General features: G+C 38.1%; 2 long non-coding RNA genes and 1 pseudogene across 2 annotated transcripts; 2 read left to right on the top strand and 1 right to left on the bottom strand.

Moving 5' to 3' along the window:
- The window catches only part of LOC104428828, an 83,628-nt pseudogene extending 59,226 nt beyond the window's left edge, over positions 1-24,402 (top strand).
- On the bottom strand, positions 5,769-8,165 carry LOC120289641. The gene is made up of 2 exons (XR_005547747.1): positions 7,401-8,165; positions 5,769-6,078 (listed from the first exon to the last, which is right to left on the bottom strand). It is a non-coding gene; the product is annotated as an uncharacterized LOC120289641 (long non-coding RNA).
- Positions 15,241-17,698, top strand: LOC120289640. The gene is made up of 3 exons (XR_005547746.1): positions 15,241-15,649; positions 16,304-16,366; positions 17,351-17,698. It is a non-coding gene; the product is annotated as an uncharacterized LOC120289640 (long non-coding RNA).
- Positions 24,403-24,921: the final 519 nt, after the last annotated feature.

Raw genomic sequence — 24,921 nt, 5'->3', positions numbered from 1 at the left:
CTTTACTCGGAGGTCGAGCTACAGGTTATTTTGCGACATTCCAAGCTTTGTCGCCATTCCGAATTCATTTGTCTCTTATCTATGTGCATGTGGAAAATGTGAGCATACAATCCCTGACACAAATATCATGGGAACATGAGATACAAACATCACTAACACACTTTATACATTACATAAGTAGTGACGATTACAAGCCTGTTCCCTAGCCCCACACATTTTACAAACTTCAAAGCTCTATTTCACATACGCCAAAAGAGAGCTTGGGGTATCCCTATCTTCGCTATGGCGGTTACTAGCCAAAATCGGGAACTATTGTTCTACTACTTGGGCTGGTACACATAAGCTTAGGTCTAGTCTTCGAACATATCATCGTTATTATCAAGATTCGGGTTCGGGTTGTCAAACCCTTCGAAGAGGCCTTATCCACTTGTCCTCGTACCACCTAAACTAAGCTTCAAAATGCGTCGAAACAAGTTCGTCCAATCCCTTTTCCATCCACACAATGGATGATACTTTACGATAAGTAATATTGGTCTCTACATCTACAATGTTTGACGTGGTGATATAAGTCTTTATAGGACAACCAAAATACATAGTGGTCATAATTCTAAGTACCTGTAAAAAAAACAGGGGTGAGTACTTAAAATATTGTATAGCCTCTAACCTTCGACTAGAACATTGCTTTATTATCAACACAATTCAAAACATCTCATGCAAACCATGTTGAAGATCAATTGCAACGATGCAACCATGGTTCTTGCACATGTAAATGGCCACTGTGGCAACCATTCATGAATGTGATGCATGCCATAAGCTTATGCACATCTAGTATTTCTTTCTTGCTCATACATGCCATGCTTATTAAGCTTTCTCTTACGATCATGACTTGAACCTAATTCAATTCGAGCTTTTATTCAGGCTTTTGATTTTTGCCGGCTTCTAGGACTCAAACCCAATTAATATGTGTTGACACCTAAATTTTGACAATTTGGTTTATTTATTTATTACATAGGAAATTAGGGGTTAATTTTATTAATTGCATAGCATGTAGATTTATATTTGCATTTATTTTGTTATTTGCATTTTATCTATTGGACCGGTGGCGGATGAATTCGAATTAGATGGATCAGGCCCATGAAACGAGCAGGTTGGCCCAAGCCCGCGTTTTTTAATAATTAAAAATTATCTCATGGGAATATAATATTTTAAAAATTTTCCGAGATATAAACTTTTTTAGATAGGGCAGATGGTTAAAAAAATATTGCGATTTGGCCTTGAAAGATTTGGATTTAGGAAAAATCTCATCTTAATCTTGAATCCTTATCAGTATGGGATGAATTTTATGAAAAAATATTGCGATATTGCGATTTATCTTTGTGAGATTTGGATTTCGAGAAAATATTTATCATAATCTTAAATTTTTATCAATAGTGATCGGTTGGTGAAAATGTATCGCGGATGTAGATTTGAAGGGGAAATCGAAAGCTTATCTCTTACCTCCTATAAAAGCAACCGTGTACGAGGACGTAAAATGGGGTTTTCTCTCTAGCTCTAGTTCGAAAAAGAACACACAAAAGAAGAAAAAAAGTTCTTTCGTGCGGTGGCTCTTCATTCGTGCCTTTGAAAAGTCAACACAAAAAGTGAGGTTTTGAAAGTGTGCAGAGAGAAAACAGTAGAGAGAGAGAGGACGGACTGAGGGACCAAGTGCGACTGTAGAGAGGAAAAGACATTTACTGTGCTTCTTCTTCGTTGCTGAATTTTCTGCAGATTCGTTTGCGTCCACCCTATTACGCTCCCACCGCCGCTCGACCCCGGCAGCGAAGCCGATTCTACCTCGCGACTCGACGCCACCACCTGATCCCTGCGCCGACGCTGCCCGGAGTCTCTGCCAGACCCGATTCCGCCTCCTGCTCCGCTCCCGTGCGCTCGCGAGTCGCTGTCCACTGCACCCGACGATCGCTCCTGTGACGCCGCGACCCACCTTGACCGCAACCTCCGGCCCACCGAAGCTCTGCCGAGACCGGACTTGAGCCAGATCTGCCCAACGCCGCCCCTGCTCAGCCTGTGCTGACCCGCGACAATCAGGTGCCCCTGTAGCTGCCACCACCTCGCCTTGGCCGCTCGTCAGCCTCGCGTCCCCGACGCCTGTGAAGCTCCGCATCGCACCACCGCGCCGGAGTGCCACCTGATCCGCACCTTCTGCAGCAACCGACGCCGCTCGGATCCGAACCCCCTGCATAGCACCTGCTGTTCGCAATTGGCAGTGACCCGCGAGTCCCCCACGCCGGCCTTCGCCGTTCCGCTTGTTGCCGGAGCTTTTCCGCCACCAGTTTGCCCTCGCCGGAGCTCCGACCGGCAGTGACCACCTGTCCTTGGAGACCTACGAGCAAGCTGTGCTCAAGAAGGCAGAAAAAGAAAACAGAAAAAGAGGAAAAAATCAGATTAGGTAGTTTCTCTTTTATGTTTTTTTTTTATTATTTCTTTAATATTCTGTAGTAGGATTATTCCTAAATATATGATTGATGTTTCAACATGAAAATCCCCTCAAGCAAATTAATAGTCCGATTTTCGCGCCCGAAATCCGACTCGCAATCCTTATAAAAATCGACAATCCAAATCTCAATCAGAGATTTGATTCGCGATTTAAAATTAAATTAGTCCAACCCGATCTCACGCGAGATACGGTTCGCAAATTTTTAGATATCAATATTATCTTCTTGATTTGATATCGTGTGTTTGGATCAATTTTATATTCATAAGAGAAAAAAAAAAAAAAAATTCAAATTAGGATTAAGTATGTTTTAGAATATTCTTAGTCTTAGGGTTAAAATCGCAATCTGATTTCGAATTTTTTAAATAAGAAAATCAAAAAAAAAAATCCGTAAGGACTAGGTTTGTTTTTGTTATCTTGCATATTAGGATTGCAATCTTATTATGAATTTTTTAAATAAAAAATCCAAAAAAAAAGTGCATTCATTTAGGTTATTAGTTTTTTTGAATTGCATGTTAATTAGGTATTAATTTTAATTTCGACATTAAAGAAAAACATAAAAAAAAAAAAAAAAATCATTGTGCATATTAGATTAGAATTGCATGTTTCATTTTAGATCATCTTTTTTAGATAAATGGCATTTTAGATTTAGATAATGTCTTAGTTTAAATTAGGATTTAATATGACTTAATCCCTAGTTTAAATTAGATAGAATCTTAATCTAGCTATAGATCATTTGAAATTTCATAAAATTTGTCTTAGGATAAATTAGTTGCAATTTCTAGGATAGATTGCATTTTTTTAATAAAAATGTCATATGCATATGTCATGTAGAATTAGGGCATTCTTTGCACGTCATTGCATGCTAAGATTGCATATTATAGGTTTAGATAATTTCTCCTAAATAGATTGCATGCTTATTAGGAAAATAAAAATCATGTGCACGTCATATAGAATTAGTTTCATACAATGCATGTCATTTAGTGATTTTTGTTAGGTACAACATTTAATTAGAAATTGCCCGTCATTAGAATTAGGTCATTAGATTAATTTAGATTGCATATTTAAATGTTGCATTTCTTTAATTTCGAATCTCATAGAAAATACAAAAAAATTATTATTTAGAATAAATCATCTCATGCTTAGGATAGACTACATGCTTAGTTATGTCATATTGCTTAGGTCATATAACTAAGTCATGTTGCAATGTCATATCATTTCATGTTAAATTAGTGGCATGCATTGCATATCGCATGATTTTCATTAATTAAGTGAAAACAAAACAAAAATTGCGTGTTAATTAGAAATCATATTTAGACTGCTGATGTGAATTCTAAACTAACAATGCGCAGATGCTTTCGTTGCTTTATAAGGTAAGTCCCGCAATTTATTCATTTGCTTTCTTGAGTGTTAAATTGATGGTTTGCGCACCTGCATGGTCACCTCACATGCTAGAATTTAAAATTAATTCAAGCTGCCTGCAAAAACATTTTTGAAATTAAAAGAATGGTACCGAAAGGGCGTTAGAGAAATCTAACATAACCAAGTCCCCGTACCCATAATCTCTGGTTCGTAGGAATAAAGTAAATCTCCCATTATTTTACTTGGGTTTCTAATCGACCCACCAAAAATAGATTAGTGGCGACTCCTAATTGAAAATCAATTGCATGTTAAGAACTCGAATCTAAGTCGCGAATTGGAATGGGCTTGGGAGAGCCTGAGTTAAGTTTAGGCTTAACAATCCATTAGCCAAACCCTAGGTGGTTCACACCCTGAAAAATTGGTCGCGACAATATGCTCGGGACTCGAACCCAAGTCTCTTGCCAATCTCTAGGGCTTGAACCTAGTTCTTGCCAAGATTTTGGGGACTCGAACCACGTTCTTATCTTTTCTCATCTTGCTCGAGCACTAATCCCCTTTTGAGGGCGTACTCAAGCCTTACGCACGTGTCATGAATTATGCATTTTATGCTCAAATATAATGCACGTGCCATGAAATCATGAATTTCCTCATCAACAACTTCACAAACGAGCCTAAGCCCAAGGCCCCGCTCGAGTAACACGTATAAAGGAACCCTGCACCAATCGAAGACGTGAACTCGGTATGCCTCAACACGGAATCACATCTTATGGCTATGGGTGAACCTCGACTTGTACCGAACAAAAGCGATGAACCATGACTTCGTTGTTCATGCAAGAAAACTCAAGTACATAAACAAAGTTATAGAATACATCAACACATATAAACATCAATCAACCTACCCTCGGCTTGTTCGAGAGAGAGTTTCCTAGGGTCGAAGACGTCACAAATGTTACTAGAGGAAGGAAGAAACAACACTTACCTAGATAAACCTTGAACTAAGACACGAACTACAAAGGGAGGGCAGCTTGCTTGAAGGCTGAAGAAGAGAGAGAGAGGCGTGAGGAGGAGGAGGAAGAAGAAAGTGGATGGCAAGGGTGAGAAATGATGAGAAGTCCTCCTATTTATACTCCTTGGTGCCATCATTACCGGGCCAAATGATCCATTCTAAATTTTTCAAGTGGTGGTCCTTGGGTGGCAAGCCTACTTGTCCAATGATTGCACCTAAAGAATGAGTTGGTACGACTAAATAGGTCTCGCTTGGCAATCTAGCCTATAGTCGTCATCAACGATGGCCCGCTTTTCACCCTTTCATTGGGCCACTTGTACCCCTCATTTATGAGCATTTAATGAAGTTTGAAGATGATGGCACGAAAGTTGCTAACTCCGCATCTAGATTCCTTAGGTCATTAAAAATGGTTATTCAATAACTAGTGAGATGTAAATCTCAGCGAGTTCTTCCCCTAGTCCCCTGATTAGTACACTAACTCAACTCGGGGTATTTCTTCAGAACCATCCCACAAACAAACCAAAGACTAACAATCAACAATCAATAGGCGATTCACATACATCCTTACCTGGTATGCCATACCCTACACGTCATAGCTCAGCATGATACACGCAATGCACATGGCCATTAGATAATGCAGTTCATCAATCACATACGAATCGCGTTATAAGCGATCTCACCTGGCCATTGCCACACAAACGCATTGTCTGGGGTAGAGGCGCGAACGCACCGCCATCCCTTATCCCAACCCAGTATTGTCTTCTTTGGGCCCCACACTAGCGCGGACGAACCGCCATCCCAGTCGGCCACCCCTCAAGGCTTTGTTCTCAATACAACATAAGCATGTGTGAAATGCGTTATCGGTCCATGCATGCGTGCCATAAACAGTGTGCTCAACTCATTCATGACTAGAATTAAAGATGTCATGATTCTCATACGTTCTTGCACATTAGTGCGCCACACAGCACACATCGATCAATCACATGGATCCCAGTCAATGCAACAGATAACAGTCTTCCGATATAACCGAGCATCGTCTCGCACCATCGAGCACGGCAACGTCTACATCTAGACGGCATTTCATATAAGAGCATCAGTCCAGCCTCCCCTGCGACCGGCATCCGTTGACGTAGGGCATTCCCGAATGAGCATCAGCCCAGCATCCACTGCAACCTGCATCCGTTGATGTGGGGTATTCCCGAAGGAGCATCGTCCGATCCTAAAGGCTCGTGACGGCATCTCATATCATTCATGCATTCATTCAATTTCGGCCCAGGATACCGTGCATTGCACTCAAATACCTCAATTAAAATGGTGATCCCGGCATATTTTCTTCATATTAGAAATGCATGGTAAAATAATCGTGTGTGGGGACACGGTCAGATCGAACCAAAAAATTTGTGTCATATCTTAAAAAATCCCACAGTTTGGTATAGTATTTAAAAACACTTTTGGCGTCCAAAACCTGACACCCGATATTTTCTAATTATATACCAACAGTTTCCAATCACCACACAATTGCACAAAACATCACCCAATTCATGTGGATGCCCATGTCTTTACACATCCATTCACTTCATAAAATCAATACACATGAAATTAGATCACTTTTCATTCTCGGGGGTAAACAATGTATGTGAACAGTACTTGTGAACAGTGAAATTCCAGAATTCAATAACTAATAAATTAAATTCGCAAGTCATTAAAAACACTACTTAAAGCAAGCAAAGCATCAAGAACCATCATCAAACTAAAATCAGTTCTAATTTACAGAAACCGGGCCTTCGCGCGTCTCCAAATTTAAATCCAGAAACCTAACCAATCGAGCTCGGAAAATTCCCAAATTTGATTATGTTCTAAAGGACATGTAAACAAACATTTTTTATAAAGACACTGAGATCCATATTTTTCTGTATTCGGCCCAGTAATTCCCTCAATCCAGCACCAAAATTAGGTCCGTTCTTCAGAAAGTCAGTTTTCTGAAATCAGTTTGGTTCGAGGTCTTAAACACATCCGTTTGATTTGAAATTTGAGTATGTTAAACTAAAAAAAGGCGGAAAAAAACTTTTGTGAAGAAAACATTTTGAAATTCGGACCCCAAGAGTTAATAAAAACCCCTAGAATCCTAAAAGGTAACCAGTTCCAGCGAAAATTGCAATTCTGTTCGAAAATGGCGGAGCTAATATCTCTTGCTTCTGAGTCCCAAAAAATCTTGAGAAAAATATATGTTGTAGCTTAGGATATTTAAAAAATTTCTCTCGAAGATTTCGGCTTCAGATTTGCGACTGATTTCAATCTACAAAAATTGCAAACAGCAGACGTCCAAGAACCAGTGCTGACGAACAGCTTCTGTTTTCACCCAAATCATCCTCAACGGAGCAAATATCCCTAATTAGACTAATATTAACCCATTCTAATACTAATCTAACTATTATAGACTATCACTAAGCCATAGTTAAGCTAACATAAACCATCCTTAAGTCTAAATCAACCTCCTAAGCAAGTTTAGGCACTAATCAAAGGATTATGAGCTAAACTCACCCGATGACAATTCCAACGACATGAGCACGACGGTGGTGGCGAGGGTTACGCACGGTTACGTCCAAAGTGTCACGGAGGCACTCAACAAAAGTGGGTCTCGGCGGAGGTGGTTTCTGATTTGGCAAGAACGGCAGGCCAACGGCTCGCGGATGAGTGGTGCGGCTCTTTGGCGGTGGATGGCGGCTTGCAGATAGTGATGGCCCATGGCCATGGCGCAAGATGGTGGCTGGTTTGGGACAGGACAGCAGCACACGGTGCTGTTTTTGGGAGCAAAACAGAAAAGAAACTAAAGAGAAAAGATGAAGAAGAAGAGGGACGTGGGAGTGGGATTGTCAAGAGGAGGAAGGGAGGAAAGTGAGAGAGAAACAATAAAAAAGGGAGGGGAAGTTGCAGGGAAATTGCAGGGAAATTGCAGCAGCAGAGTTAACGTAGGTGAGGGGGTGGAAAAGTAGGAGAGAGAGGGAGATAAAGAAGAAAGAGAGAAGAAAAGATGGTGGCTGGTTTGGGACAGGACAGCAGCACACGGTGCTGTTTTTGGAAAAGAAACTAAAGAGAAAAGGTGAAGAAGAAGAGGGACGTGGGAGTGGGGTTGTCGAGAGGAGGAAGGGAGGAAAGTGAGAGAGAAACAATAAAAAAGGGAGGGGAAGTTGCAGGGAAATTGCAGCAGCAGAGTTAACGTAGGTGAGGGGGTGGAAAAGTAGGAGAGAGAGGGAGATAAAGAAGAAAGAGAGAAGAAAAGAGAGCAGAAGTTACCGTAAGTGGGGGTGGAAGGAGGGGGGAAAGAAAACGTGAGGGAGAGAGAGGAGAGAGAAAAGAAAAGGTAGGAACAAAACTTTCAGCCGAAAGAGGAGGGAGCGTAAAGGAGAGGACAAAGAGGAGAGAGAGGGAAGAAAAATAATAATAATAGTACTATTGTTATCATTTTTCCTTTTCCTTTCAATTTCCGATTTTTCATCCGATAATTTCTTTTTCCGAAATTTCAGGATGCCACAGGATTCGTCGTTGGGGGTAAATAAGATTATGTTCACAAATTGTAAGTTCGTATGCATTTGCGTGTTTAGGTTGCCTCTGAGGCAAATTAGCTTCCTAATCGAGGTTTAGGAGTTGACTTGCTAAGATTTATATCTCACCCTGTTATTGTTAAATATTTTCAGGCCTGTAGTCTGGAGAACTGTCACATGTGATTTGGGGTCTCGATGAATCAAGACATGGACATGACTGGTGTCATTTTTAGTTGGTCTTATCATTAGTGAAGTTTAAGTTAACCTTGACCCTATGGGTTTTTGAGATGGTCAGTAGGAAGCGGTCATAAAAAGGCTTGTGATTATTAAACTTCATAAGGTTAACAGTTTATAAATGGAAGTGCTATTTTGGGAATGTTGGTTGTGTTTTTACTATCCCTATTGCTTGTTGCTTAATTGGGTGTTGTTTATATTAAGTGCTTTTGCATACGTTTTAACCGAAAGATAAAAGAATGAGTTAGTGACTCGTCCTGAGAAGTTGCATTTTAATCGACCATTGTGGGATGTTCGCATGCTCGAAGTTCGGGGGTTGACAATAAATGACGAGATTACATGCTTAGAATTCATCATTTAAAGTTAACTTGGAATTTTCAAAGCTCTCCTAAACTTGCGGGTCCAATATAATTGCATTGGTTGACAATATTCAAATAACACTCCATGACTCGACATTAATCTGATTAAACATGCATAGAAGATGATGTTTTGCCTAAGTCTCGTGCACGACCTCACCCATGGAACCATTAGTATTTGGTCTGAGTCTAAACTTTTGTTTTATGTGCCGCGATTTTTCTGCAATTGGTGTCTAGATTTATAACATGGAACGGAGATAAAAGAGGCCATGTTAGGCCAAATCAAGTCAAAGTACAAAACCCTCACGCTCCAAATCCAAATTCGATCAATTCTATTTCGAATAATTCCATGTTGAATGGGTGAAACACTTGTCAACATCAACAGAGACTTAGATATGCTAATTTACAAGCACCTATTAATGAATGGAATAGACTATGCTACCAAATATTTCAGTTTCCACGACCATACAATTCAATTGTTGTCCTAAAAAATCCTAAGATATTATTATTTCGTCTATCTAAATTAGATTCCAACTCAACATATATGATATTTTTGTTTTGTAACCACTATAATAGGACAATTTTCTTTCCATTATTTATATTTAACATATATGATACCACCAACAGCGTGCAAATAATATTGGGTCTAGGTCCAAAGATTTGAACTTAACCAATTTGTAGGGCTTGAAGGGTTATTTCACTGGCCTCCACATTATTGGGTCTCCACGGCCATAACCCTAAATGAGCTAATAAAGTTTCTAAGAATAATGAAATTTGGACTCCACCATCAATAAATTGTATGATAACCTAAATCTGAGATATGGTCATAGCAAAATTGTTGCGACCTATCCTCAGGTGGACCACTAAGAATTTGGCTAATAGATTATTAAGTTCAAATCTAGCTCGAACTCTCTCAAGCTCATACTAATTCGCAATTTATATTTTGAGTTTTTAACATGCAAATCACGACACTAATCAATTTAAGGTGGATTGATTATATCCTAAGTAAAGTACTAGGAAGATTACTTACTTCGACCCAAATAATAAAAAGTCGAAAACTTAATTACACTAATTAACAACTAATGCCTTTTTGATACTTTTTCTTGTTCAATCACCAAATAAAGTATTCATGAGTCCAAGAAATGTATTCTTAACTAGCTAAGGAAATAGATTATAAAAAACACACAATCAGCAGAGACCCTTCACCCTCCAGTCTCTTGCGCGCTGGCCAATCCTTAGGCTACCCTAGCTGTCCCTTCTCCTCCTCCTCCTCCATGCTCTGGCGTTGACCTATGCTCTGCTGTGTAATTTAATGGATTTTTTTTTTTTTTTTAATTTAGATGCTAAAAATTAATCCATAATTTTTTTTATATAACTTTACTTTAAGTCGACAATCAAAATTTTGTCGACCGCCAAAATTAGAGCAATGAAAAAGACTATTGTCATTGGAAGAACAATATGAAAAGATGGATTGGATAAGCTAATAATATGAAAAAGGTTATTACGCAAGAAGAGATGGACAAAAGCTTGACAGCTCAATTCTAGATGGATATCCCTACAATACATATGTGGTCCAAGAAAGTTATTATGCAATAAAAGTTGAACCAAAAGTCACGCATTCTCTCTCTCTCTCTCTCTCTCTCTCTCTCTCTCTCTCTCTCTCTCTCTCTCTCTCTCTCTCTCTCTCTCTCTCTCTCTCTCTCTCTGGATTGAAGGTACATCTATGGTCAAAGAAAGTTACTATGCAATAAAAGTTAAACCAAAACTCACTCAATTCTGGATGAATATTGATACGTTCGAGGAAGACTTGAGGTCGTCAAATATACAAGAGCAAAAAGTCTTTATCCACTCTCCCTTTTTTACATATATGCATGAAGTTAGATCGCTCACTAAACAATTATCTCTCTCTTGCTCCCTTGCTTAGCCGAGTTTTGTTTTCACAGACTCCGACTAAAGAACGGGAGATCTCTCGCTTTCTCTCTCTCTCTGAGCGCAAGACTGAAATGATGACGATTCTCTTCTTAGCTCGATGTCTCTTCTCTATGCTCGTCCTTCTCAGCATCACTAACTTAGCTGCTGCCACCACTTTGCTGCCCCAAGATGAAGGTGAAAAAAAATAAACCCATCGAACTTTTATTGCTTTCATCGTATTGTTCCTTTGCCTTTTGGGCTCCAACATACACCAAGTTTTTTTTTTTTTTTTGGTGCTTGTTTTTCATACATATATTCAACCTCAAGCACACGCGAATTTGACATTCTTTGTGCTTGTTTTGCATGATACATTGATGTTCCTTTTGACTTATCGGCTCTTTTCTCTTTCAGTGGATGCGTTGAAAGAAATAGCGAAGATGTTAGGGAAATCGGATTGGGATTTCGACGCAGATCCATGCGGTGTGGAGGGTGGATGGGGTGACACCATAGTACTTCACACAATTACCAACTTCGTCGACTGCAAGAATTCCACCGACGCCCACAACAACACCATTTCCCACGTCACCGCCATGTCTCTTTCTCCCTCAATTTCATGAATTATACCATCGTGGATTCCTTGCTAGACTTTAATATTAATCACGCAATTGCACACCAATCTTTTCTCTTTATAAAGTCAACTGGCTACCGAATTGAATCTCTTTGCACCATATTAGTATTTCATTAAAAAAAGAAAAACATCAGCCGATTTTTTTGTCGAAATGTAGCAACAATACATAATCACTTATCATATTAAAATCACTCATGAAGTAATTATGAGCATAATATTAATTGTTCACAGTATGATTATACAAATTTTTATAAGTTTAATCAATACAATCACATATTACATGCTTAGCTTTAATTATGTAAATTATATTTTTAGTGATTAATGGGAATGCCAAACTCAAAGATCATTATTAAATATTAAAGTGATGAGAGTTATATTCCCTCTAACTTTAATCGTAAAGGTAGTTTCAGAATTTTAATGCTATTCTTTCCTTATTACATATGTTATTCATACTAATGCATTGTAGGACTGTACTTTGAGTGACGCGTGCTTTTCACATTAGCTATATATTCATTTGCTTTAAACAAAACCTTCTTTTTTTTAGGCAATTTTTGAAGAATTTTTCATTTAGAATCAATTGAGATTTATGTATACATATCAATAGATGTAATAAAGCCATTTTGTAACATCATTTTGATGCCTAGTTTTTAAGTAAAGCTAGAATAAAGCCTTCGTATCGTTGCAAAAACAGACTTCTTAAGAAGCAATCTCTTGCCGGCACCCTTCCGCCTCGATTGTTCAGATTGCCTTTCCTCGAGACCTTGTGAGCACTCTCTTTCTCCATTTCCCCTTTCTCCATTTTCGATCTTCTTCTTCTTCTTCATCCTCTCTCTCTATAAACAGTGATGTCTCCTACAACTACCTGAACGGCACAATTCCTAAAGAATGGGGCTCCTCTACGAACTTGAGCTACATGTATGCTCTCTCTCTCTCTCTCTCTCTCTCTCTCTCTCTCTATCACGAGTGTATGTTCTGTTGTTTGATTGGGGGAAACGCGATGATGTGGGTGCAGTTCTGTACTCGGAAACCGATTGACTGGTCCAATCCCGAAGGAGTTGGGGAACATATCCACACTTCGGATTCTGTGAGTGACCACTCATCCCGACGCTCGCCTTTGGCCTCTTCGCTGTTTTAAATTTGATTGATGTTTCAAGATTTTAACTTTCATATTCCGCTCAGAATCGTCGAAAGCAATTGGCTTTCTGGACCTCTTCCTCCAGAGCTCGGGAAATTGTCCGGGTTAAATGGATTGTGAGTCTCTTGATGCAAATTTCTGTGTTAGGCATCGAGTTTTTATTCGCTGATGATTTTGTATCTGGCGAGGGAATTTTATCCATTGGAGTGATCTGTTGAGAGATACAGCATTCAGGTTCTATTAACCAATGTGTTGTCATGGGTTTTTCTTGTTTCAGGTGGCTTACGTCAAATAATTTCACAGGGGAGCTGCCTCAAACATTTGTTAACTTCAGGGAATTGGAAGACCTGTTAGTTTCCAGTATCCACAAACTCAGCTAATATTTAGCCATTTCTATTCTTTCTCCTTCATATGAATCATGTTGTTTAATGCACTGTAGGCAACTTGGTGATAATCAGTTCACGGGAAAGATACCCGATTTTATTCAGAACTTGACAAATCTCCAAAAACTGTAAGGCTTAATGCTTCTTCCCCTTTTAAGTCGGTCTCTATAGATACACCCCCAAGACAATTCCATCTATGAATTGTATCATCAGGGTTATTCAAGGAAGTGGATTGCAAGGGCCGATTCCCTCTGGGATCGCACTTTTGGAAGCATTGAAAGACTTGTCAGTATGGAATTTTGGCATTTCGATCTGATCTCTCTTTCTTTAAGATGTTATCAATCAAATAAAGCTCCTATTTGATTTTGATATGCAGGAGAATAAGTGACCTCGATGGACCCAAGTCTCGTGTTCCACAACTTAACACTACAAGTATTGATACACTGTGAGATCGATGCTCCTTCACATATAGTTTACTTTATGCAAAAGAGCCAAATCGTCTTAGCAATGTGACAATATCGGTGTTATTTTCTTATAGGGTTCTGAGGAGCTGCAACCTCACGGGAGAGCTACCTGGTTATCTGGCAAATATGACATATCTAAAAGTATTGTGAGTAGAAAGCGGCTTTTCCCTTTGGCTATTCCAGGCAGAATAAATAATTTTACCCTTAAGGAGTGAAATTTCTACTAGTTTTTGGTTGACTATTGGTTGCAGTTAAAGAACCCATTTAAGATGGCTTGAAGGTCCTTTACTGACTTCAATGGTGTTTTGATATTTTCTGTTGATATTGCTGAATTGTGAATGATGTGGAATTTAAATTCTTGGTGATTGTGGCCTCTGCTGTAGAATATACAGTTTCGCACAAAAGTATATGGACTTTTTCTCTTTGTGAGAATTTGTGGAACTATTGTCAACTATTGTAAAAACTCAAGCTATTAGATGAAAGCGTGGTTTGTTATTTAAATATTCTAACACTTTCTTTGTTTTCACTTTTCCAGCAAGAATTCTTACCTTGGTTGTGGTTTCCCATTTCGTCTAATTTATTTTTGCTTTGATATGTTATCTTAACTTCTTAAGAGCATTAATGCAAAATGGAGGCTTCTAGTGGTTGATTGTCTGGAAACTTTCCTTCCGGTGGTTTACATTCTCGAATCTCAGCCCTACAATATCTAGCTGGAGTTTTATGCTTGACTGTTGTACACTTGTCAGACATAACATTCATAGTTCAAACGAGAGCATGGCTTCAAATGCATCTCTATACAAGTCAATTCTTCTTGTTCATGTGGTCATCTCTGTAAGATTTAATAAATGCTACTTTTAACAGCAACATTTTGCCATTCTGTCATGGCTTTGTTTGTTTCGCGAAAAACATTTTCCTGATTTTCCAGCATTTGGTTTGTTTAGGAAAATGAGTTAATGGAAAATGTTTTCCGAGTCAATGAAAGATCTATGTTTAAATTTAGGAAATGATTTCCTCTTTTGAAAAAGTGGGAAAACATTTTCCAAATTATGAGTTGGTATTGGTGCTTGGACCCGCAACTCTTTGCTTGGACATGGGAACCCCAACGCCTGGTTCTTGGTCCTCAGCGTTCAGGACTAGGTCTTCAGCGCCTGGGCCTAGTCCATCGAGGCTGGGCCCGAAGCCCTGGTGCCCAAGCCCAATGCCCTAATACCTGACCCCGAGTACATAAAAGCAGTGCTTGGGTCCTTGACACTCAAGCTCTAGTCCCCAGCACTTAGGTTGAGTCCGCGAAGGCCGTGTGCAGGTCCTTGGTGCTCAAGTTTGGATCCTTAGTTAATGAAATGTTTGTTCCTCTTTTCTAAATTTGATTTACAGCAGTTTTGTATACTTATAGCATGTGACCAACTTGAAACTAGGCAATGAATGCCTCTGGAGATGAATGTCTAGTAGAAAGCTTAGGCACTAGACAGTTGACCTGTATGTCTAAACATCTGAACTGGACTTTGTATGTTCATTGATGTTGTCTGTGTTTGTACAATCGTCTGAAGTATGCTCAAAGAGTGTCCTGAGGGAGTCAGTTAAAAGTATCTTCTCATTATATATTCACATAAACTTGCTTTGCAGAGACCTCAGCTTCAACAAACTGAGTGGCAAAATCCCTAGATCCTACAGCAGCCTGGAAAATGTAGAATATATGTAAGTACTTTGATTGCTGAACTTAGGCTTCTTTTCGTATCTTGTAGAAGAATCTAAAGTCTCAAGTTTTCTAGTGGTCAAGCTACAGGCAACTTTTACCATAAAGTAGTTGAGCCATCAATAGAACTTAGACCATGAGCCATCAATAGAACTTAGACCATGATAACATATTCATTTTTTAACTCTCAAAGTCCTCAGGTCGTGAATGCTTATTACTTCACCATCCAAATTTTGTAATGAATTGAGTTAAGAATTTATGATTATTGTCAAGTAATTATTTTGGTGGGACTTTAGTCATGGAGCAGGCGTAGATCGTTGATATTCTGTTGCTTAAAGAGCAGCCCTTTTGATCATTTCTTCGCCTGATTCACAAGTTTCAAAAAGTTACTTGTTTACGCTGGAAGAGTTAAATGGATCAGTGATACTTTAGCATTTGACAGTTGTATGTTATGTACTCAATGCATGTCTTGTGTGCCTATTTTATGATGTATAGGAGATTAAATATAGCAAAAGTCCTTAGGCTCTCTACTTGGTTCTTTCCACAACAATGGCTCTAGAAGTTTGGTGAGTGCAGCTCTTAAGTGCTATTTGGAAGGTCTGTGGAGGACCTTGGTATCTTAACCCTAGTTTTGAGAATGATGAGAAACTATAGTCCTAAGCTTCTTGACTGTTTAACATTGGTTTTCATCTTTCTGCCCAATGATTGAAGCTTGACAATGGCACGTCTTCCTTAATTATTTATTTTATGTCTTAGAAGGACAAAAACATTATCACGAGGAAATAGTTGATAAGCTAATTTGGAGGTACCCTTCACTAGTCCAGCTTTGTGTACTACTGTTATGGTAATCTTTCTCCAGGCACTCCAAGTTTTGCAGGGATCAGGGTTTTCCTCTGTCATTGATTTCCTTAATCTTTCATCTCTAGCTGAAAGCTCTATATTGTTATCATGACTTAAACTGATTTTTTTCTACACCACAAGTACAAAAATGCTAATAATCTGCTAAATAATGCATTTTTGAGGTATAAGTCTTAAATAATTTCAGTTAGAGTGTATAAAGTACATGAGGAGCTGACTCATTCAAATAATCTTGTTTAGGTATCTAACTGGAAACCAGTTGACTGGAGCAGTCCCTGATTGGATGGTGCAAGTTAAAAATGTGTAAGCTTCGCTGCCTGAAGAAAATATCTTGTTTAATCATGAATTTGCTTCTAGCTTTATCTGGCTAATCTTGCTCTGTACCAAGCAATTATGCATTCACATCTTGCATCTTTATGGTTAGTAGCCTTTGGAGATAAATGGAAACATCATAAGTACCTTTCTCCTCGTTGGGATCTGTTAATTGGATGGATGTATGCATCAAAAGAGGCTGAACTGTATAATATGCATGAAAGAATATAAAGTGGATTTTCTTGGAAGTGCCTAGTTAGCTCCATTTTCCCCTATACAAAAAGCCATTCTCAGCTGTAGATCATTTTCAGACCTATTGGAATGATTAAAATTATGTTTGGAAAATTTTTAGCTCCTATTAATCCTCTTTGAAAGTTTGTCTAACGTATCACCTGCAGTATATGATTAGTTGCTTGGGCCATTTCTTGCTGATAACAATGTTTTTATGGGTTTGTGTATTTGAGAAACTCTACAACCAAAATGAGTGTACTTAGGAGAAGTTGATATTATCTTATGGGTGTAGGAATGAAGCTCTTGTGAGGTAGTTTAAACAGATAAATGTGGTCTGGATAATTTCTTATTAGAAGACGCGACGTAGTAGTAGGTGGAATCACAGTTCTATTAAAGCCTCTTTGCCTTAGACATCATGACTGTGGTACTGTTACTGAGTAAAAATGTTTTTATACACTATAAATAGTTTTAAAGTCTCCGTTTACTTCAGTTAGTCTTTCTCCTTTTCATATTCTAAGATAAGATATTTTCAGTAGGAATAAAATATCAATTTCATCATCTTGTGATGTTTTTGCCTTTCATCTTGCCTTACCTGTCCATTTTTTGCAACTTGTCTGCATTTTTGTACATACTAATCATTTGATGGAATTATTGAAAAAAAAAAAAATCATTTGATGGAATGACTTTCAGTGTATTCTTCAAATTGATGAGATTTTGGAAATGGTTGACTGTTTCTCTGTGTAGTGATTTATCATACAACAACTTCACTGCTGGAGGCTCAGACTGTTATATAGGATCTGTGTATGTCCGATTTCCTTCAGTCAGTCCAGGGCTCCCCCCAAATGTGCACTTATTGAGTAACTTATATCCTGTTTGTGTATAATATTTCCATTTCTCTGCTGAATATTGATTTTGTCTTTTCTCTACAGCAAATTGTTCACGAGCTCCGAGGTTGAGAATGTGTATGTTTGCGATTAACTTTTCAACGAGAGAATTGGATTTCTAAGGACCCGCATTTTTATTGATTATGTACTTAGCATTGAACTTCATTAAGAATGATGATGATTATAACAGTAAAATCTTTGCTGACTTGCTCAGAACCTCATATTCTGCCACAAGTGGACTTGTCTCATGTTTGCAGAGTCAACGTTGTGCAAAAAGTAAGTTAATATGCTGCAGAGTCATTGTTGTATAAAATGTAAATTGATGTGCTGTATATCCTATGAAATTTTGTGGGACTGCAGCTAATTGTTCTAAAAGTTTAAGCTATTAGATGAAGTGTGGACATATTTAATTAGGCAGGCAAATTAGGCTTTGAAAGATTTGAACTCATGAAATCCAGCTCTGATAACATATGAGATTTTATAGGATCACAGCCAGTTGTTTTAAAAGCTTAAATTGTTAGAAGAATGCGTGATTTTATTTTTAAATTATTCTAACATATCCTATCATTATCATCAGATTCTAATATTGCATCTTACTCTCTGTGTAATTTCTCATCAAATTTATCTCCTTGTCAACTCTCCTCTTGGCTATTGTGTCAATCTTTGATGGTTGATGCATAATTACCCTAATAATTTCAAAAGCTACCTGCATGAAATAATGGGTTGCTCATAACTTGGGAGTTTCTATGTAATATTCCAATGAGTGAATGCTAGCTTATTTGGTGTGTCTGGAAAGTCCACTCCATATTAACAAATAGAAGAAACTGAATTTTCTCTGTGGCTGCTTCTTTACTCCATCCAGGTCGGTATAACCTCTTCATAAATTGCGGTGGGAGCAAAGCAGAAGTAAGGGGCACCACATACGAAGATGACTCAGAGGAGGCTACACCTTCAAGTTTCTTCAAGAGTGATTACTGGGCCTACAGTAGCACTAGTTACTTCAACGATTACAATGTCGCTGCAGTTAGCTATAAAGTTAAAAACACATCCACACTGTCCATGAATAATGCCCAACTTTACATGGAAGCACGACGTTCTGCCATCTCTCTAACTTATTACGGTTTTTGTCTGATGGATGGGCCCTACAATGTAACCCTTCATTTTGCGGAGATAATGTTCACAGGCAACAAAAGTTATAAAAGCCTTGGAAGGAGAGCTTTTAATATTTATATACAGGTAAACTTGGAGCATTATGGAGTGCTAGTTCTAATATATAAAGCACATAAAGCGTTCAATACGTTATGGTTGGGAAGTTTATCCAAATATCTCGTACTTGCAAATCATGATTTTTTCACAATTTGTACATTCTATGGAGACTAAAAGTTTTACCTTGTTCAGTGTGGAGAAACTCAACTTGAATCAGATGAAATATTATTTCAGGGGAAATTGGTGTGGAAAGATTTCAACATTGAGATTGAAGCAGGTGGAGTTGGAAAGGAGGTCATGAAAATTTTTACTGCCATTGTGACCAAGGGCACTCTGGAGATACGCTTCTATTGGGCTGGGAAAGGAATCACTGCTATACCTGACGGAGGAGTCTATGGTCCTCTTATATCTGCTATCTCTGTCTACCCTGGTACGCAGATGGATGCTTCCATGTTTCACTTGGTGCTTCTCTGTTGAGAAAGTTACTCATATTCATGTTGAAAAGAATACCCATATTTTTCTTGCACCAGAAGTCATCAATAGGCTATTTAGTTACTTGGCTTGGTTACAAATGCCTACTGTTGGATTCAGGCCATTGGCATATGTCACTATAGATCAAGTCAATTACGCATAATAGCTGACCAGGGTCTATTATTATTCTCTTAGAGTTGAAAATTGGTTATAGGTTGCTTTGTGTTCTTTCTATCTGAGCGTGTTTTCTCTATGTATCTTTAATCCTTCCATTCGACTATGAAATGATAGCCTTGTTCACTTTTCCGCTATGGATTACGACCACTGTGCCTGTATCATACAGTACAGCCTTGAGAATGAAGAGTAGATTTTTTTTTTTTTTTTTTTTTTTTTTTTCTTTTTCCCTTGGTATTTTGTATTACATGTTCCATAGATGATATCTTCCGGTGCTCATTTATCTGATAGTTTCTGTGGAGTACTCTAGGCGGTTTTATGTCCTCTTGATTCTCAATTATTGTGTTCTCCATCAATTTCTTTCTGTGTTCAACAAGAAGCTACATATATTTTTCTGCATTTACATCTACCCCATTTAACTGAACAGTTTTGGTTAAATGTTTGTTTGTTCTTTCTTCATCGCAGGCTTTGATCCCCCGGCCAGCAGATCTGCTGGCACAGTGGCTGGGATTCTGGCTGCTTTAGTTTTTGTAGTTTTCCTTATCCTGGTTTTCCGCCTTTTCCTGGTGGTATCCTTTGGTGGAGAGGATGCCTTGGACGTAAAGATAAAATGGCACAAGGTAGTTGCTTACCTGGAATCTCCGCTATTTAGTCCACGTGTATTTGTCAAGAAATATGAGAATGTTATGCACTCTGAATACATTTTCCCCCTTCCGTATTCTGGTGGAGAGGGAGGATAGTCACATTGCTTCATTTATATTTCAGCTAAATTGCACAGTTGTCCTGTCAAACTGTTGGCACATGACACTTCTTCTTCTTCTTACTTTCCTGGTGGGGGAAAGTGTAACAACAATGCATCATTAATGCTCCATCTAGATTTACAGTTCCCGTAAAACTGTTGATGCATGACATTTGTGCATTCCATAGGGAATTTGATTCAACACAAAAAGCCAAAGATTATTATTAGGCGATATACAGCTAAAGTGTCATAGAACCATTTGGTTTGCTTAACGAACTAAATTTTTATTTAGAAATCCGAAAACTGAAGGAATAGATAGTTATAGGGAGAGATGGTAGATTGTTTCTCAGATGTGTGTGTGTGTGCGTATACACAAAATCTATAAGACACCAAAAATAGCTGCCGGAACTTTTGTATGAGAAATTAAAACATACAAACCATACCCTACGTTTGCAAGGGGGTTCTCTGTATGATTTTTATTTTCCTTCACTATTAAATACCCTGGGGACAATCTCATTTTACTTTTCAAAAATACATACTGCCAACTGATGCCAGACTTTCCTAGAAAATAATTTTCAAGATGCTAAGCTATTCTGTACTGAACTTGCTCAAACCAAAACGTCACAAAAGGTTTTCTGGAATATTGAGAAGGAATTGATACGTCTTTGTTAGATAGTGGATTACATACTTTAACTGTTGACTTTTCCAAATTCATAGAAGTTCCAAAATGTGTTGCAGATTTGAAGGGTCTAGCATTGCAAATTGGTTTATTTACCTTGCGACAGATTAAAGCTGCCACAAACAATTTTGACGCTGCCAATAAGATAGGAGAAGGTGGTTTTGGTTCTGTATACAAGGTATGCTGGAAAATTGGCTAACCAAATTCCCCAATTCCCAAGAGAGAAGATATGTAGAAAGCAGCATTCAATGTAACTCAATTTTCACAACATAGATCTGATGCCAAAGTTGAATTGCAGGGTTTTCTGTCAGATGGCACCACTATAGCAGTGAAGCAGCTTTCATCCAAATCACAACAAGGAAATAATGAGTTCCTGACTGAGATTGGGATGATTTCTGCTCTTCAGCATCCACATCTTGTGAAACTCTATGGATGCTGCATTGAAGGAAATCAACTTTTGCTGGTTTATGAGTACATGGAAAATAACAGTCTTGCTCGCGCTTTATTTGGTAATTTGATATCACATTGTGCTTCATTGACTTCAGTTAATGACATGGCAGTAAAGCAGCTTTGATGTCTTCTGATACAATTGAAGGTCCTGAAGAATTTCAGTTAAAGTTGGATTGGTGGACAAGACACAAGATATGCGTGGGTATTGCCAGGGGATTGGCATATCTTCATGAAGAGTCAAGGCTGAAGATTGTGCATAGAGACATTAAGGCTACTAATGTTTTACTGGATAAGGATCTCAACCCTAAAATATCAGATTTTGGTTTAGCAAAGCTTGATGAGGAGGACAAAACACATATTAGCACCAAGATTGCTGGAACTTAGTAAGTTTCTTGCTTTTTGTTCCTTTTAACCTAAGTAGGAGCCAGTGACAACATAAAAGCATGGGATAGAAACATATATTCTGATTTAAGAAAAGTGAGTTGAATGGAGCTTTGTGGTGGATTCACATCAATCCCAAAGCATGGTGCTCAACAAATTCGGCTTAACCACAAAGCTTTATGACCGTCCCACCACTCTTTACATTAATTAGGAAAAAAATGTAAATTGTGTCATACTCTACCATTAAGTAATGATACTCTGATATTGACTTATGTAATTGTTAATTTGAATATAACTTAGTATTATAGCAAATTCGCCCATGTTTCTATTGTATGCACATGGAAAAACATAGATAAGCATGTTCACATGTTTTAGATGTTTGCATTAATGCATGTGAAAAGTCAGCTTGTTTTTGAAAGGAATGTGATTAATCAGGGAAAAGATAAAATTGTAAGTTCATTCTACTAACTCTAACGTTCATTCAACGAAAAGAACTATAAACGTAACTATAGACATTTCCAAAACAAGTCAAATGATGTCCCCATCATCGTGGCTAAAATTCAGGGCGAGCTTCACATTACAAAAACTTTGGACCTTCTTAAATAAATGTAATATTGGGTACCATATGGAGATTCCCTCACTCCATTTTTGCACGTTCTTAGATATCTTTGTAATGCTGGGAAATGCCCTTAAGCTCATGTACGTCATCTTATAAATGATACTTTTATTTCAAACCAAAAAAAAAGTTTATAAAGAACAACAATGATCTTCTTTTTTTTTCCTGAAATATTCTTGGTAAATGATATTAGAATATATTTGGATGCATTTGTTTTTTTCCTCTACTCTTTAGACCATAGCATCACATTTAGGAATGACTCTTTCTTTTGAATTTTAGGAATATTAAGTATGTGCTATTTAAGGCAGTTACCTTGTTGCAAACACAAGCTCTTTTCTTGTTGTGCAGTGGATATATGGCACCAGAGTACGCAATGCATGGTTACCTCACTGACAAAGCCGACATCTGTAGTTTTGGCGTTGTTGCCTTAGAAGTTGTTAATGGCCGGAGCAACACTAGCTCCCAAAGAACTGAGGAATGCTTTAATCTACTCGATTGGGTAATCAACTCTATCATTTCAATTATGATGATATCTGTATTTAAATCCTCACATGCACTTTCAATGGTTGCAAAGGAGTTTCACAGTTAACAGCTATTGAAACTTGCTTAACAAATTGTCATGCTGTTAAGTGCAATTTGTTATTTCAAATTAATCCGATTCTTCTTATCATGTTGGTCTACTCTGAATTTTCATGTAGATTTTTTTTTTTTTTTTTTGGAATGAAGAAAATTCTATTCCTTGAAATTTGGGGAAGTTGACCCCATAATTTAGGGTGGATCTCGAAAGTTCAGTTTTAGTCTTTATGTTTTTATGCTTGATATTCATACTCCCTGTAGTTTCATTAGCGCCAAACAAGTCCTTCGACTACTATTAAATTTTGGCAATTACTGTTAAATTAAAAAGTTTCAAGACCATGTCTTGACCAGAATATCCATATACTTTCGATTGAGTTATAACTTTTTTCACATTCATATAATTGACTCTGTAAGTAAGATTTTGTTTTTCTTTGAGTGAGCAATCATTAGAGCAAACAATCATTATTAGTCCTTGTCAAATCTGATTGTCGCCTGAGTTGCATAATCAAGAACATTGAAAGACGAGTCTGCCGTTTCATGTAATGACACTGACAAATAATTTGTGCTGATAAAACTCAACAATAGCTGGCGATTTTAAAGTGGTGTGGGTGATTTCTTGGCAACCGGTTAACCATTAGTAAGTGATGTTTTAGTCTAGTATCTTTTATTTAAAATCAGTAAAAAATCATGTTGGATCTGTATTGACTCATTCGATTCTTTTTATCCATTTATACCCTAAACTAGCAGGTGCTTATCAACTGCATTTGCCACGTAATTATCAAGGGAGATAATATACTTCTTCCTGTTTCAGTATTTAGAGCATATTTTGCAACTGATCAATACCTGAAGCTTGAAAGGGAAATACCTTCACTTTACATTTCTGTATCTAGGCACACTTTCTGAAGGAGGGAGAGAATTTGATAGAACTAGTTGATCCGAGGCTTGGTTCTCACTTTGACAAAGAGGAGGTGCTGGCATTGATAAAGGTGGCTTTGATGTGTACTAATATGACTCCAGCACTCAGGCCGCCAATGTCATCTGTGGTTAGCATGCTTGAAGGCAAGGTTGCTGTTCCAGTGCTGGACACTGCGGACGCTATCATGACTGAGGAGAAAATTGAGGCCATGAGGAAGCATTTTAGAGGTGACGAACATCAGGCAGTTGGTGAGAATATCACCAAGAGTATGTCTACTGAAGGGCCATGAACTGGAACCGCTTTGCCTGCATTTGGTAATGATCTCTAGCCAGTACTTCTGGATACTGATTACTGGCACAAGAGAGAGTAAGAAATGTTTTGTTGTGTTCTAAGTAAATTAGTTCTTGAAAGAACTAGGGCTTCACTGGGTAATCCTTGCAGCAGAACTCTTAAATGTTGCTTTGAAGTTTCTCTTTCGCTCACATTTGGAACTGAAGGTATAGGTAATATAAACAAAACAACGAGTGTTATGCAATGCAGTAATTGGGTATTGTGAACTAATTAGTGGGGAAAGCCTAAAGACAATGGCTTGTGGTTTGGTGTTTGTATTCGTGCTGTCTCTTTCCATTTTGTTATTCAAAGAGAGACGATGTTGCAACTTTTTCCTCTTCACACAATAATGATGTGGATGGTCGCCACTGCAAGGGAGGGAATCTATTACGGAAGCTTTTCATTTGTTTGAATGGCGAGATGTGCGAAGTGGCACCTTCTTGCTCTGGATGTGTTTTGTTCACGAGCTCGACCTGTTATATGTTGCTACTCTTAAGAATTTCTCTTAGCAGATGCCAATTTTTTGTCTTTAGTGTGTATGATGGTCGGCCAATTTCATCTTTCCTATCTTTGAGAAATGATGAAAGAGAAACTTGTATGTCTACCGGCAAAAAATGATCTGGAGAAACTTGCATGTCCAGTCACTGTTCTTGCAAATGTTGAATTACTACCTCATCATACCTCATCAGACTACTTCCATTCCATCAATGGTTCTATATTATGAGTCAATACCCAAAATGACCTTAGGTTAATGTCAAAAGAATCAAATAAGTTGAAACCGAAATCGAAAGCTTAATGGGTTCGTTTGCTCCGCCTGAGATCTGAGAGGTGGGGGCCGAGTGAATATTGACGAAGTTGACACTTAACATCCCACAACGAAAATTGAAGTGTCC

Source organism: Eucalyptus grandis, chromosome 11 (genome assembly GCF_016545825.1).
Source record: "Eucalyptus grandis isolate ANBG69807.140 chromosome 11, ASM1654582v1, whole genome shotgun sequence".
Taxonomy (NCBI): domain Eukaryota; kingdom Viridiplantae; phylum Streptophyta; class Magnoliopsida; order Myrtales; family Myrtaceae; genus Eucalyptus; species Eucalyptus grandis.
The sequence above is the reverse complement of the archived record's forward strand: the minus strand, read 5'-3'. Positions and strand labels throughout refer to the sequence as shown.